General features: G+C 51.2%; 1 protein-coding gene across 3 annotated transcripts in view; it reads left to right on the top strand.

The window, feature by feature from the left end:
• The window catches only part of LOC126548082 (protein spitz-like), a 195,616-nt gene that overhangs the window by 77,285 nt on the left and 102,356 nt on the right, over window positions 1-15,975 (top strand). The window lies entirely within an intron of this gene.

Below are 15,975 nucleotides of genomic sequence, written 5' to 3'. Positions count from 1 at the left end.
CAACCACAATTACCAGCTCTGTTTCTAACACTAACAAAAGCCTGGCAAAACTCAGAAGAAGAAAGTCCCGCACTCACCAAACCTTGCAGCCAAGACTTCAGCGCAGTCGTTCCGCTGCAGGCAACCAGTCATCACACAGGGCTCGTTGCGCTGCTCCCGGATGGTCGTTGTGCTGCTCAGCATACAGTCAACCGCATCTCTTCGCTGCTGGCCTCCGTTGTCGCGATCCCACCGCTGGCAACCAGATGTTGTAATCGTACCGCTGGCACGAGTAGTTGGGGTCTCGGTGCTGACGCCCGTTATTGCCAATGGGTCGCAAGCCCCAAGGGTAGCGTTGGCCTGGCGGCCTGGGGCACTGGAAGCATCCGAAGGTCCCGGCAAAGCATGAGAAGACTGGTAACAGAACAACTTGTTTATTCTAACATAGCAAAAGAGCGGCCGGTCAGGTCGACCGAAGTGGAGAGACGGGAGAGCACGTAACTCAACAGTACAAATCGGAGCCTCTCCCCTGGCGTCCGGGGGCAGCTGCTCTTATACTCTCGGCGTCGCGGTCCAAAAGGGAAGGAGGGAAGGTCACGGGATGAAGGTCACGGGACGGCGCAGCAGGGGCCCACGACGGCGCGAGCGGTTGAGCCGAGAGACCTCCAGGCCCCTCATTCGGGGAACTCCGCTCCCCGGCTGCCGCGCTTTGACAAGCGAGGGCACACACACACACACGCACACACGAAGACACGTGGCACAGAAACACGCCTGGACACGCTTGGCGGGTAGGCGTTGCGGCGTCGTCGGACGGGCCAAAATGTCCGCCGCTTTGAACAAAGCCCCGGCGTCCGTTGCATCCGCGCCGGCATTACCGCGCGTTGTAGGCGAAACGTAACACCCTGTTCCCGTCACGATGATTGCATCCCATCGTCGGCCGGCGCGTCCCGTTAGTGGCGCGTCTATTTTCTGCTCCACGCGCTCTTCCTGTGCGTGGGTGTGTGTACTGCATGCGGGTTGGTGGTGCTTTCTTTCTTCGTCGTTGTTCCGACCGAGCTCGCCGACGATCGTCATGGGGAGTGTATCCAGGATTCCGCAATGACGGCGCTTCCCCGTTTCCGCTGCTGGCATTAGTTTACGCGACTCGATGAAAGCGCGAGTGGTGATTTATGTATAGTCTTCAATGGAGAGACTTAAGGCGTGCTGCCATTGGTGTTTCCAGCCATAGAAAAAAAAAGCATTCACAGGTCTTGTGTATGACAGTTAGCCTTTTCGAGACGCGCGGCAGCCAAAGGCTTTGAGGATGTAACTTCGCTCATTGAGGCGTTGCTCTTTCATGCTATTTTTATCACACGAGAAGCTTTACACCGCCAGCTTTTACTGCGCTTTTCTACATTTGTGTCAACTTGAAGTTTATAGATAAACGTTATAGATCACCTTGAGTGAATTGCCGCGTCCACCGTGTAGAATGTAGAACTTGCACTTCGCCGCGAGCTGTGAATCGTTATTTTGCGTCTGCATCGCAGCAGTACAGTAACTTGCAGGCGGAAAAGGCCGGCTGGATATTATTCCAGTCAAACGTACCGCGGTAACGAAAGGCTGTAATGCACTCTGAGAAAAGTTTACACCCTTTGAGTCGTATCTTGCCGCACAACAATAAATGACGTCTGTTTTGTCCGCATTTCCTTTCTTTAACGCTGCGAGCCCGGTACTTCCCAGTAACGAACGGCACGCGCGTTATCAGCATGACATAGCATTGCCGACAGGAAAGTAGCGGACGCGGTGTTTTCAAGAAAGTAAACGCAAGCAAGGCAGATGACGATTATTGTTGTGTGACAGTTATACACTCGAAAGACCGTAAACTTTTTTGTAGAGTGTAAGAGCTTGGATGTGGTCAGCCTGGCTATGCCGCACCGTATTCGCAAGTAGCACCGTGATAATAGTCCCCTGTCGGAACGCCGAATGCAAGGACGTCGAGGCCTAACAGCCTTGAATTCGAACTCCTTTTTTTCCCCCTCAAAACTGCATACATGCGACTCCGCGCTGTCGTATTCCTCCTCGCTAGAAGGGCGACCGTGCCTGCGTCGTCGTCTTTGATACCCCTTCCCGATACCCTCTTGAGTGCGGATACACAGCTTGCGGCATAATTCATAAACAATTCCATTTTTCCGGAAAAGAGCTTAATTGTACTCCGTTTACTTCCCTGCGTCGCCACCGTGTTGTTCAGTGCAATGTCATACTATGTACTTAATTTCGGCGCCGAAAGCAGACACCACGTGCACACAGATAACACGACACGCATAATCTCGTGTTCTCTGTGTGGTTTCTGCCTCTCGCGCCGTTGAAGAGATGTCAAAAAGAATGTTTAGTAAAGTGCACCAGCTTGCCGAGCGACAAGTCCTTCTTTATTTCCTTTTTTTTTTTCATTCATTTACTCATATTGCAACACTTCGCTTGTCTTTTTGTGCGGCCTATATTATTTTCAACGCGTTGCCAACTTGGAGGAGTCTTGCTCTGCTCGCTATAGTTTGGGCACAAATTTTTTTTTCCGTTTGTTCTCTGTTGTTGGACCCCAGAAGCGGCACTTGGCCCTTTGTCTCGTTTCGAACGGGGCTGCGGGTATCGCATGTCTCCAACAAGGGCACCGATTGCGCGCCTTCTTTGTCCACGCAGGGTCGATGCTCGTAATAGTTTTTCGCTTGTTCAGACACGTATACACAGCATAGAAAAGGGCCCGCCAATGGCATAGTAAAGCACCGAGCAAAAGTCTGTGTCGCAGCTGAAATGTTTTAGAGCTGTTTGTCAACGTGTAATGTGCTTGCGCGGGCGGTGCTTGATGCACATATTTTTTCCACCCTTTATCGCTCCGTCGTCCTTGTATTGAGTGCCGGACGCGTTCAGTCAGTGTTTTGCAAGACGCCCGAATGACGCAGCCGCCGTCGCTGTAGAAACAATGCATCCACTGTCCTGGTAGCCGCCCTCGTGTCGGCTAATCCCTCGGGGCGAGCAAGCGTTACACGCTCCTGTGTGCGCATGTTCGAATCGATGAGAGAGGATAGTTGGGAGGCCAGGTTGGGGTAGGTCGCGTCAGGAATTTCGTGATAATAAGACCGAATGAACGAAAATAACTTTGAAATGTCCTCATTCTTGTGCCGGTTCCTGCGCTTTTTGATGCAGAGCCCGTCGCGTAAGCCACGCTGTTGCTTTCAAGCTTCCCTTTGCTGTGTTCCCTACCTGCCAATACAGTTCCCGCTGCCCGTAGTTAACGTAAACCAAGAAAAGGGAAAACTAGTATATACCTCCCTTATGTCAATGTTGCGAGGGATATCGTCCTTACGCTGTCGGTTTTAGACGTGTTTGGCGGCTGTTTGTAGCAATGAGAAAAGGTAAAGTTTGTTCGAAGGGACTCTTGTTATTACCAGCTGCAAGAAGCCGCCTATAGGCGTTTTGTGAACGCGAGCAGCGTCGCTGTTCGCCGCCCAGCACCACCTTTATATATCTTTATATATACATATGACAGCATTGAACAATTTAACGGAATGTCGGAATCGTCCCGCTCACGTGTGGACCACTATAGTAGGATTGAATTTGCAGTGGCAACCTCGGACGACGAAATGCCAATATGGCAGTGCTATTAATACTACTTCAGAATGGAGCACATATGCGAACGTGATGAGCGACTTGGAGCTTGAGTTACAGTACGTGTATATTGTCTATACCACCGTTGGGGGAAATCATGAAACAACCCGACGAGCCCAATAACCACATACGCGGGACCGCTTCGAAGACAAGCAGTTGTTCGGACGTCGCCCAGAACCGTCATTACTTGGCGGACAGTTTCAGTGCATGATGCGAAAGTGTCCGTATACATGACCTATAAGCTATGTTGCGAGCACGTGTGTTCAATTCCTTTTGACACGCGGAGCTGTTCACGTTGTGCTGATGCATCCCATAGTTGAGGAAACAACCATTGGAACCGAAAGTCTTATATGTCACGACGAGAGGTAGGGAGGAGGAGAGAGAGAGAGAGAGAGAGAGAGAGAGAGAGCGAGAGGGAAGAGGGGGGTATGTACGCCACTACGCAAACCCGCGCACGCTCAGGTACGAGCGAGCGCTGCGGGGCCACGCAGTAAAGCGATGTGACAGGAACGGCGTAAACACTTGCATACGCGCGGTCATTGCGACAGCGCAGCGCTGCGTAATAAAAACGCAACTGCTGGTACGGCAGCAAAATGAAGAATTCCCCCTCCTGCGGACGAACAAAGAATCCGCGGGTAGAGGCAAGGCGGCGCAAAAAGAAAAGTAGTTGTTCCGCAGCGAGTCCGCGTGGCGCTTTTCTGCAGGGACAACGCGACGCCGCGCGTGCAACGGCGCTCTGTATGCCGCCGTGCGCCGTGCAGCGCCCTCGGGCCAGGTGACGTAAACGGTGTCAGGGTCGTGACGACGGCGACCCGCGGCCCGGCCGCTCAGTCACCACGGGTTCGGGTTTCCTCTGCGAGCGCACGCGCGTTCCGTTTCGAGTAGCAAGTTCCGTGCACTGCGCGACAAAAGCTGCACCCCCCCCCCCCCCCCTCCCCGTCTATCCGTTCGGCCTTCTAAAAGAGCGAACATGCGCCGTAGCTGTGCTGCGTATCGTGCGAAGCACTCGCGGGCCGTCTACGTTCCGTCGTTTTAATAGATAGTGTGCCTTCGCGCGCCTGCGCATTCCACGCGTCCGAGATGACGGAGCCGCCGCAGAGAGCTCCGCCGTTGGGATGCACTGAACGTGAAGACTATACGGAGTGCTGCTACGCGGCATGCATTCCGCTCGTAGCCGCTGCACGAAAACCTAGCGAGTGTGTCTCGCGAACGTGCCGCGCAGCAGCGTGGTCCTCTCGATGGGCGAACAGGGGCAGCGAGAAAATCGTCGGACACGGCGATTCTGACTCGTCACCACGCGTAGCGAGTGGGACGGACGTCGGCTCGGTTTGGGGGAGGGAGGGGGGGGGAGGCGTGCAAGCGCTGGAGACGCCAGTGCGCACGCACGTCCCAGAAGAGTTCCTGCATGTTTGCGAATGTACTTCCTGCCACGCTCACCGGTGTGCTGCTCAGCACATACACCAGTTCTTTGTAGCGCTGAGGCAAATCCACACGCGTCATCTCTCCCTGCACCGCTCCTGTCACCCCTATATATTAGGGCTCGGAAGAATGCACCCAGCCAACCGTGCGATTCAACTACGGAGGGCGTTCGACTGAGCGCCTGGAAGGGAGCTTCAGTAACATCTCGCTGACCTGCACGAATTTAAAACCGTGTCACGGAGAAGCTGCAAGCCGAGGTACCAAGAAATGTTTCGGCCGCTCACAACACGAACAGCGCCGTTTAGCGTTTTTGTAGCAATAGCGTGCAGTAACATTGATGGTCGGTTTGTACTGCCGTCTTCGTTCGAGTGACCACGCAGACAGACGCCAGTCGCTAAGTGTTGCTGCTAGAGGAAGCAGCCGATCCACCAGTTTCTTTTTTCAGGAAGAATTGACCGATACGATAGACAGCTAGACAGCGCGAACACAAAAGCAGGCGAGAAAACGCACACACAATGGCAACTTATTCTTAAGGGCTTGTGTGCTCCCGTTTCCTTTCTCCCTGTCTGGTGTTCGCGCTATAGATACCACTTCCTCTCATGTAGTGCACCAGCTGGTTCCAACGTCAAACAACGTATGCGTTGTTAGACGACGCAGTGGTGGTAAACGGGGCATCAAGAAGCGTGCTGGACAAGTTACCGCGCAGTGCGTGTATAGTATAGTGCACATGCCGCGCATTGGGCAATGTATATATAGTTCCCTATTGCATCGTCACCTGCCATCTAGTATACCATTTTCCTGTCTTTCCCCTGGCATCCTCCTACTTCTACTTAGCTGAGATATGCTTCTTTATTTCTTATTAAAGTTGACACTTCGGTGAGTTGATATGAAGTTCTGAAGGAAGTGCTGGCAAAACATCCTGCACGAAGTGCAACTATTTCTCCAGAAAAAAAAAGAAAGAAAAAGAAAAGCATTCGGGTTACTATAAACTGCTCGAGCTTCGAATTTGCTACTTACCCTGAAGACCAATCGCACTTCTGAGCACCAATCGCACCCGAGACGGCGGTGTTCTTCTCGTCTCCTCGATTATGTGGTCGACGACACAGCGTGCTGCTTCGCCCGTGAAGAGCGTACTGCATGTGCCGTGCCTGCGTCATCTCAGCATAATATCCTGATCACGGCATCATGCAAGAGTGAGGCACTTCGGACAGTATACCAAGGTCATCAGATCTTATCTGCGCACCACCGAACGAGCTACAGTGTTAGTTTATTGCCTGCTCAAGTGCTTTGCGTTTTCGCGATGTCTTCCAGATTAGGAAGCGTGCGAAGAAGTAAAAAAAAAAAAAAAAAAACATAGAGAGGCGGGTGCGGGACTTTGCTCCTTGGTCCATGGTTAGTGTTTTCGCACTTCCTACACCTGCGCGTCCCCCGTCCTACATGTGACGTCGTTGTGTGCCGTCGCCGTGTTTCCGGGTTGGCGATGTAATGTTTCGAGAGAAGGCGTGAGTGAGTGGTAAAGGAGATGGCGAAAAGAACGGGGGACCTTTCATGACTGGGGACAGAAGGATTCTTGTTTCTGGCAGCAGGCAAAGGACCCCGTCCTCCCCTTGGCCTTTCTCGTTTCCATCCGAAGCGTGATAGCGATGCGATTAACCGGGCAACGACACCATCGTTGTGTGCATGCGCAAACATGCTGGAGAGTTGGCCGTGTTTGTACAGCTGATCGAAACTGGTCATGGCGTTCTCTCCCGCCTAAGTAACCGCGCCTGCGTTGGCGCATTCCTCGCCCGTAGGCTCCATCGCGCGAAGCGCAGCCATTGTATGCCGTATGTAGATCGCTTCGGGGTGAACGGCAGTATAGCTGTAGATGCGTTTCCATGAAAGGTTAATTGACGTTCCCGACGTAGACGGGTCTGCATTCTGACTCAGTGGCGGTTAGGTGGCGCGAATTTGAAATATCATTACCCAGTAAACTGATTTGCAATAAAGTATTTTAACCCTTTAGATAGTGCATAATGTAATTTAATACCTCGTTAGATTCACGGCGACGTTTCCGCTCCTGAAGCCTCGTGTAGTAAAGCACAGAACAATATCTTAGCCTTCAGAGGTTTTCACGCTTCCGCGTCAGTCGGACGATGACAACAGCTTCTGCGGTCGCTGGCTCATAGCGCCCTCCCCGCTGTTCTCTGGGACGTAGACAGGCCTCCTTCAATCGGCGCCGTCATCGGCCGCATTTGGATGGCGGAAAAAGACGCCGCACGCTCGGTGTGCGCGCGAGGAAACGGAAGAGAACGGCCACGCGGCGGTACTTCCTGTTTGCCGCTTCCTTCCGGAAAGACGAGCGTGAATGAGCGTCACTGTGAGGTGTCGCGCGCCGCGTTTGTACCGACTAGGGGCGGGTACGCCTCGAGGGAGCCACTTCTCAATGACGGCGACAAAGACGATAGAGGAAAATGAGCTCGACCGACTTTCGCCGAATGTTGTGGAGGGAAGGTGTAAATGTCTTCATTTGGTCTTGGGACGCGTGGACTGTGTTGGGTTCAGGACCAGCGACCGCTTCGGTCTTACTACGGCGGGGACCCCTATAGAGAATATTGACAGTATACATTGTTGTTTTAGTTTCAAAGCTCGTTGTTGAATAAGTGTCTGTCCAGTGCAGTTTTCGCAATAACTGCAGTGTGTGGTGTGGTACATCAGTACTACAGTATCTTGCGCGACTCGTAGATTCGTTGTTACAAGTTGAAGTATATTCTTTCTTTCGAGACATTGCCCCGTTCCAAACTGTCATTTGATGCACTGGGTAGTCTTCCCAGTGCGTCAGGAGTGTGTAGACTAGCGCAACTTATCTGCGACAATGACAACCTGTGGTATAGAGACTTGCCACTATTCGTTGCCGTGGCAGCCAGCTTTGTTCGACGTCTTGCAGACGACAGGTTTGCGTGCGGCTATAAGCCATATTTCGTGGGATTTTAAAAGCACTCGCGCAAACTTCTTGCGCAATTAAGACACGGGAAATACTGGCCTTGCGGCCTGGGTTGGGTCTACATCTCCTTCTAGGGACACTGAGCCCGAAAGTGCCTTTTAAGGCACAACGCCGTTTCGAAATGATCAACTATCACTGCAAAGACGCTACTTCCGATGAAGAAAGGAAAAAAAAAAAAAAAGGAAGGAAGAAAGAAAGAAACACTAATTTAGCCTCAGCTTTCGGCTGGTGAAACACGTCGTTGAAATGACGTCATGTAGTTTTGTCTGTGCCTGTAATGTGCGCTTTGCCCTTTCACCCGTTTCACCTTTGCTTCGGAACGCGATTGCTACTCTTAGCGAGAGTAGTGGCTTCGCTTTGTGTGGCCACCTCTGGATCGTGAACCACCTTCGCTGGAGCATTTGGCGAACCGGGGCCATCTACGCGCGGGGCGAACGACCCTCCTTTGCAGATCGCTGCGCATCTCATCTCTTTTTTTCCCATTGGCACGCGCTATCGTTCTCACCATCGTGAGATTTGATAACGAAATGGACCATTTTCCGCCTCCGATCGTTTCGCCTCTCGAGGAGGTGCGGGAGCGTTAACGGCCCTAGAGCAACGCCCTGTTTGTGCACTGTGTGCGTTGCCAAGCGTTAACGTTCGCTCGCATGAACACAACGTCGATCGAGCTTGTATACGAACGCATTGTCGCCCCGGTGCAGACGCGTTCACTTCTTTGTAAGCTGACGCTCCTTGTAGGCTTCTTCACGGGCTGTAGAAGAAGCGTAGAAGAAGTGTAGAAGAAGCCACTTACGACCTGAGGAGGAGGATATGCTTTCGCACGCGTCTGCTCGCGCGGCGCGGCTGGAGCGTTTCGTGTGCTCCTTGTGTGCGCACTTACGCGACGATCACAGGGTCGCACTGTCGCTCGCGGCTGGCTCTCAATGTTGATTTCGCCAAAGTTTAGCCGGCTCTGTTAACAGAGTCGACCGGAGCGAAACCGGCACAACATAGGAGACCCCATTTTAGGGCCTCTAAGCAGGGGCGAGCCAGGAGTAAAGGCCGGGAAGGGTGTGGGTGCGTGTAGCGGGGGGAGGCACGCCGGGCTCGTGCCCCCCTTCCTGGCTTCGCCACTGCCTGTAAACACAATAGCTATGTAATGATTGATAAGTCTTCATGTCTTTTTCTTTTTCACTAACTTTGTGAGAAAGCAAATGAGAGCGCGTTGTCATTCTTCGAGACCTGGAGGGTGCTCTCAATGACGTTGTCCGAATTGCAGGAGTTGTTACAGAGAACCCTAGCATGAATAGGCAAGAAATGCCGTGCATTTTAGTGGTTTTCATTTGGGGCCACGTACGGCCTACAAATTTTTAAGGAGTATCTGAAGACTCCCGGAGTTTCGTTGCATCCTTAGGAAGAAGCCAGAGTCTCTACTCTTCCTGCAGGAAATGAATTATGCTGAACAGAGATTTTGATATCGCTGCGTCCATAAGACCCTCACTGTGAATGCTTCCAAATAGCACTATTGTCACGTTTCGACGCCCTTGTCTCCCTTAACGCCGACAGCTTATTTATTTATTTATTTATTTATTTATACATACATACATACATACATACATACATACATACATACATACATACATACATACATACATACATACATACATACATACATACATACATAGTGCAGCCTCGATGAGACTATTGCAGGAGTGGGATCAACAACAAACGTACATTTATAAGCATGCTTGCGTGGATTGTTTCAGTGGTAATGAGCGGATGTTGCCCGGTAATGAATTCCAGACTTCAATTGTTGATGGAAAAAAACTCTGTTTAAAGAAATCAGAGCGGGCAAAAAAGGTTGATATATTTAGAGCATGGTGACTCCTCGTACATGAGGGTTTGGAAAAAGGCTAGTTATATAGAGAGGAGAGGCGAGGAGAATTGATTAACGTGCGAAGGAATTTTAGGCATTCAAGTTCGCGACGCTCTGGAAGAGGAGTGAGAGCAAGTAGGCGAAGGGTATAAGAGCAATGCCGTGACATGCTTTAATAACTGGTGCCTTTCTTTGTTTCTTTCTCGTAGCCTATTCCAGTGACTGTAAGGCTGTAAGTATTTTGTGTAATCGTCATTATACATATCCAACTAAGGTTTGCATACTGTAACACATCTCTGTAACTTGTCGGCATTTAGGTTCCTCCGGCCAGAAGAGATCGTAAAACGGCGTTGCTCCGCTAGCCGGTCGCCTTGGCGTCATGCGCGTGTCGAGCACGAAACTACCACTCCATAAAGGTGTCAAAAGTTGAGAATTCCGACAAAAAAAAAGTACGTCTTGTAGGCCGTGCTTGTAATTTCGCAGAAATATTCCTCTGGACAGCCGACCTCTTCATGTCAAATTCACCAATGGACGGCCAAAACAAAAAAACAATCTACTGCGATGGACTGATGCCGGAGACGAATCTCTTGAAACTGAGGTTGTTCGTTTACTCGTCCTCCGAGTCATGTGGAGTGAGCTGGGAACTTCGTTGCCACCTCATCACCTTTGGCGGTCACAGCGGAAGATAAAACCGCATGCTCTCACACAAGCAACGTTCGTTGCCGTTTTCGCGCAGCGCGAGTTACGTAAGAGCTCCGGTTTCGTTAATTAATTAATTTAATCGCCTCAGATTGATATATACATGGAAAAAGAAAAAACGTTGTTGAGGACTCTGTCGGCACTGTGATTATTAGTAGCAGCCCCCTTGTAGGCTGCTCCTGCTGCTGATGATGATGTGCCGACGTACCTAAAGACACGTACGTTGTTGTTGCTGTTTTCATTATTATTATTATTATTATTATTATTATTATTATTATTATTATTATTATTATTATTCCTACTACTACCGTCATTTCCCTTCCATTGTGGCTGGCATATTCTCGACAACGTTGACGTCGTGTTGCAACTGTGGCAGAGATTATTATTGCCATGTAAGTTGTAACTATACTTCTGAAGCGCACTCTCACAGCAGCCCTCCTTCCACGCTGTAAAAACGAGAATTAAATTCGCCACCACGTTTGGGCGCTGGCTCCACAACACAATTAGTCGCGTTGCGCACGTGTGGACTTCGACGGAAACTTTCTCTCACCGTCTATTTTAAGTCGCTTGCGCGCCGGCTCGTGGGCTCCCCGGTAACGTCACCGATGACGTCACCGATGACTCTTGAGGTGACGCGGAGGCTGTTTTGTGGCGAGGAGGAGCGCGCCGGTAAGAAGAACGCTGCTGCTGAATCCGGCTGATTCGCACTGATTTCTTCACTGCGGGCGTTGCGCAAAAGCGGCTTTTGGTCGTGAAGGAGGACGTGCGGTGACTCGTCGAACGTATATCAACTGCTGTTCGCGGTGTTGGAAAGCTCGTGTTTCCTTACAAATTTCGCACTACTTCTGAGCTGTTTCGTACTGACGCTTCATTTTCCCGGTGCGCATTGCCAGTTAACGCACGTCCCACAAGCAGTCTTCTGGCTTGTGTATCATCACCAGAGAGGGGTAGAGGCCCTCATTTTTTTTTCCTCCCTCACCCTCACGTTGAAAAATTTGCCCGCCTTCCCTTTCCTATAAGTACCTACCCTGCGTCACCCTCGCGTTGAAAAGGCTATCGCCTTTCTGTTCGGTTTGCTACAATTCAAATAAACCATTCACTCGTACCTTCAGTTTAGTTTATTAATATGAATGCCTGCCGTGCCATTCCATTTGTCGAAGCGTGCAATCATTGCTTTCTTTCTAGGGGAATAGACTAGACCTAAAGTTTGAGCCATCCGCACTACTCGTGAAGCAACCACCGCACCTGCCGCCCCCTCCCCTCTTCTTCTTCTTCTTTTTTTTTTTTTTTTTCTTAGCCGAAATTTCACTTTTTAACGTGGGAGTGAAACGGCAAAACGAGGCGAGGCACACCCGATATTTCCGCTATCGCTAGGGTGAGCTGCCTATATTAATTCTTGTGGCATGCATGCGTAATCCACGAAGTCATCGTGACATCCTTAATTGAACAGTCACGTTTCATCGAAAGGCGCACTGGTCTGGAGAATAAACATAGTGAAGTGCGGGGATTGTACTGAGATTATTAGTAGTGTGATGGGGATAACATGCTAGAATTACACTCCTGGAAACATGGTGCGTCCAAACATGCTAGTTGCCGCCCGTGAGGCGAGTTGTCGTTAGGCGTGGATAAGAACATGGTAACTGCTAGTTTTACTAAGTTTTGGTTGTTTTATAGTCGACCTTGAGCTATATTAACGACATGTTTTCTTTTTCTTTGTGATGTTGCCTTCACTAGGTTAACAAACTCTATCAGTGCCTGAAGAGCCCTCGAGTTTTTCTCTCTCAAATCAAAGCAAAAGAACGTGAATTCCAGAATGCTTATTTCGGATTTTAAGCACAAGTGTGATGAACTGAGGTAACCAGTGGAAAAAAAAAAAAAAAACTAGCAACGTTGGAGTGACACCAGAAATTCGCCGTCACTGTTCTCACTTTCGTTACTGTTACAGCTCCCAGTCACTAATTTAGCTGCAGCTAACATCAATAGCCATTTATAACTGAGGCCAGTTACATGTGCGCTTCGACTTACGTACAACTGTGATCGAGAGGCTTCCTGCCAGTACTTTTCAAAACTTCAGACCTCAAACCCCATCACGCAAACGATCTGTGACTTCTCTGCACTTGAGCAATATGAATCGCGTCTACCTCATTGGGCCTTACATTATGACCGTCACCCTCCCTCGCCCTCACCCCACCACGTGAGGGTAAAGGCAGATGAGGGTGAGGAGGCCCTCGTGATGGGGCCCATGCCTGATTATCACCGGCACCCTTGTTTGTTTTCGTACTTTTTGCCTCTGACGCCTCGTAGTTCGAACTACGACGCCTGTGCTAGACGCGCGGCTTATTGTTCGGCGCGCTTCTGGAGCCGCCTCTGTCGGTAATTAAATTAGGTCGCTTTTGAGGTGTGACGGCCGTCCGGCTGGACGCCTGGCTTAACGAGAGGGAAGGGAATAACAGCGTGCGCCTGTGGAGGGTTTCGACTCGCGTCTCCCCTCCCTTTAGCGTCCTATTACTGCCGTTGTCAGTCAAAGGCCGCCTGTCTGTGCGCGCTCGCAGCCGGCCACTCGCGCCTGCTCGCTCGGCTGGACCTAATCCTGTCCAATCAAATCATGCGTCTATCCTCCCCACAGCTGACAGCGCGTGAGGAAGTGGCTGCAAAGGGTGGGAGGCTACTTTGTCACAGACGCTGCAACTGCCTCGCACGAGACGGACCGTCCTCCTCCTGAACGCGCTCGAGACTTGTCGCGTGCGCCCGTCATTCACGCGTCCTGTCGTTCGCGCCAGTCCCGTCGGTATGCTCGCGTGTTTTCTTTTCCGGGCGGCGATGATGGTTCGTTTTTCGCGGCCGACGGCGCAGGCGGCGTTGACCGCTGGGTCGTGAAGAAACGGAGAACGCCGCCGCCGAGCCGTGGGGCGATAAGATTGAGAGATTGCCGGCGCCCCCCGTCCTCCGTGCTTGCTATACAGCTGCTACTCCGGCCGCCGGGACACGCCCCCCGCTGTGTCGCGCCGCGCGGCGTGGCCTGTGTAGCTCGGCTGCATGGCGGCAACAAAGGGGACCGCTTTGATATCGCCATTCAATTGTGTCTTACCGTCCCTCGCCTCGTCTTCTCCTCTTCTTGGCCGGTGGCTTGCACTCCCCACCCCCCTTTCTGGCTCTCCTGCGCGCTGCGTTCCAGTCGTGGTCGTCGTGGCTCGCCGGTTCCGTGGCTGCGGGCCCGGAACGTCGGTAGGGGGTGGGGGGAGAGGAAGGGTGTTTCGTGCCTTCCTCCCTCCTTGCTGTTCTCCTCTTCGCGATTGCCACCGCTTGCCGCCGCCGCGTGTTTGGTTTATTCCGCGTGCTCACTCCCGCGTTTCTCGCGCGTGAATCTTGGCGGCGTATTTCCCATGTCTCGTTTCGTGCGTCGTTTTTCTTTCGTCTTCTTTGTTGTCCCGACAGCCTTCTCTTCCTCTCGCTCCGCGTTTTGTTCTTCGTCCCGCGGTTGTTTGATGTGTCCGCGGCGTGTTCCTCGGCTCCTTCTCCACTGCTCGATTTGCTCTCCTCCCTCTCACCTCCTCTCGTTTCAGGTCACCAACCTTGAGTCACGTACCGTGTGCGCACGGGGGGTCACCGGAGCTCGACCCTCCTTGCTCACTCTTGCCACCACCGCCAATGCGCGCTCACGTGCACGCGTGTCCAAGACACTTCGCGCCGTGTGCGCTTAATTTCTCCAAAGATATGTGCCAGCACTGCTCTCCCCTCTTCCCCCACCTCCCACGTACATGCACGCCAGCACGCCTTTGCGAAACAGCGTGCGATGCTTTAAGCGCAAAGCGTCATTTGCGTTTAGCGGAAAAAGAAGTCCGGGCTTTGTTTCAGCCTGAGCGTGACCCAATGCGATTGCTTCAGCCGCCGCGCGGGGGTCGCTGCGTCTTTTGCGCGCTCCGCGGTTCACGTGCATGCGAACTGTGTGCTTATTTGTTTTAAATGCTTTAGGCCTTCACGACTGCTATTCTCTGCCGCGAGCAGTGTCCTCAAGTTCGTAGAGGAACGAGTGGACTCGCCATGCCGGAGACGCGTTTCGCAACGACTGGCTCGTGCAGCCTGCGCCGCCGCTCCACGACGCAGAGAAGCGGGCGTAGAGGTTTTATAGCGCGAATCGGAAACTTAAACGGCGGCGCGAACGGAAGGCGACAAAGCACTGCATTTGCGCTTGGCACTCGTGGGGAGCTCGACAATATATCGGTGATCGTCGCACTTCTCCATCCACTGTGGTTCACTTCAGGGTGCGGGATCAGGGTTGCCAGGTCCAAAAACTGAAAAGTAGCAGGAAATCGCGAAAAGTACGGTGAAAAGTAGCCAGTTCATTGCAGGTGCTTAAAAAGTGGCCAAAAAAGTCGCCATGCAGCCACCATGGTCAATCGCTGAAGTAAACATTGCTGCAGCCGATCATGAACTGCTCCTCTTGAAGCTGTTACGCTTACTGCCCTTTGACTTATTTAAAATGTCATTTTGGGGGTAAAGTTTGGACTGGTGGTTCCGTATTCGTATTCGGGAATGGTTATCCCTGTGTAAATATTTATAAACGCAAGTAGTTGTCACTGAACTCTAGCACAAGTGAATATGTCGTGTGAGCAATTCTCGCTCTTTAATCATTCGTCAATGTATCCCTGTGCCATATCTCAACTTTGCAAGGGAATATCATCTACCTGTCAGGATTTCTTATCACCCATAAGAAAACAGTTTTTTGGTAGTTGTTATAGCCATATATCGATGTTCTCACATGCATTTTCTCAAATTCATCATGGAACCGTAATAAAACTTCTGTTTCCACCTCATCATTTTTGAGCACTCAACTATAGAAGGAGACGTTCCATGGAATGACATAAAAGGTGTGCCTGTTGAACGAGTTTCGTCTGTTGCAAGGTGGAGGTTGCGTCCTCCTGTCCAAATACACAACGCGAGGATGGTCGTTGCACATCGTGTGTGTTATAAGAGGCATAGTACAGCGAATTATACCATTTGTAATATTTTGTCTGGTTTGCCTGTAGTTGTTATAGGAAATTGTTAATTTTAAAAGTAGCCAGCCCGAAAATTTTCGCGCTGTCAGCCTTCAAAAGTAGCCAGTTTGGTGCAAAGTAGCCAAACCTGGCAACTCTGTGCGGGATGGGAATGCTAATGGCTTAGTCGCTCTCGAGATTGTATGCCAAATATCTGCATATCATGGTGGGCACAAGAACAGTATTTGATACATGCTACCAAGATGGCACCGTTTCTGGCCGCGTGCTTTGCTACGCATCTGCGGTGACTGTGGTTAAAGCTGAAGGCCTTAATCACTGGTTCGCCGTCTCCCAGCCGCGGACTATACGTATTTTGCGCTGAACTGCTAAAGCATGTGGTAGCAATGCAACATCTTCTTTTTTAC

The sequence above is a fragment of the Dermacentor andersoni genome, chromosome 1 (genome assembly GCF_023375885.2).
Source record: "Dermacentor andersoni chromosome 1, qqDerAnde1_hic_scaffold, whole genome shotgun sequence".
NCBI classification, from domain to species: domain Eukaryota; kingdom Metazoa; phylum Arthropoda; class Arachnida; order Ixodida; family Ixodidae; genus Dermacentor; species Dermacentor andersoni.
Note: the sequence above shows the minus strand (reverse complement) of the source record. Positions and strands in the feature narration are given on the sequence as shown.